We start from the raw sequence: 849 nt of genomic DNA, 5'->3' as shown, positions 1-849 counted from the left end.
GCCTCTCTTCCCAATGATGGCCGATTAGGCCATCTTCAGTTACATATACAGCTAGAGACTCGAGCTCAGGGGGTACTGGTTAATTCATATTGTTGTTCCACCTACAGGGTTGCAGCCCCCTTCAGCTCCTTGGGTACTTTCTCTAGCTCCTCCTCCATTGGGGGCCCTGTGTTCCATTCAATAGTTGATTGTGAGCATCCACTTCTGTGTTTGCCAGGTACTGGCATAACGAATGCTTTTTTTTTTTTTTTAATTATTTTCTTTATTTTCAAGGTCCTTTTTAATTTGTGTTTCCCTGATGAGTAAGGGTGTTGAACATTTTTTAGGTGCTTCTGGACTATTTGAGATTTCTTTGCTGAGAATTCTATTTGGCACTGTAGAATGAGCCACTGGTATTCCATTCAGGAAGTTGTCTCTGTACCAATGAGTTCAAGGCTAATCCCTAATTTCTCTTCTTTTAGATTTAGAGTGTCTGGTTTTACATTCAGGTCTTTGATACACTCTGACATGAGTTTTGTGCAGGGTGATAGGTATGGATCTATTTGTATTCTTCTATATGCAGACATCAAGTTAGACCAGCACTGTGGGGCATTGGACTATGCACAGACAGGCAGGTCTCCAGTTGAGCTAAGATGCTGAACCCCGGGACCCGGTGATCATAATTTACCTACATGGGACATAGGTATTCTCTCATGTTCCTGGAACTCTGGCTCCTGTCTAAATTACCGTCCCCCACAGCCCGCACAAGAGGAAAATGGCTAGAAGTCATGTAGGCAATGTCCCAAGCTTCTGACCTTCATGCTAAACTCCTCCCCAGGTCCCTAGCAAAAGAAAAGAATGATTCCATTC

The sequence above is a fragment of the Mus pahari genome, chromosome 5 (assembly GCF_900095145.1).
Source record: "Mus pahari chromosome 5, PAHARI_EIJ_v1.1, whole genome shotgun sequence".
Lineage (NCBI taxonomy): Eukaryota > Metazoa > Chordata > Mammalia > Rodentia > Muridae > Mus > Mus pahari.
Note: the sequence above shows the minus strand (reverse complement) of the source record.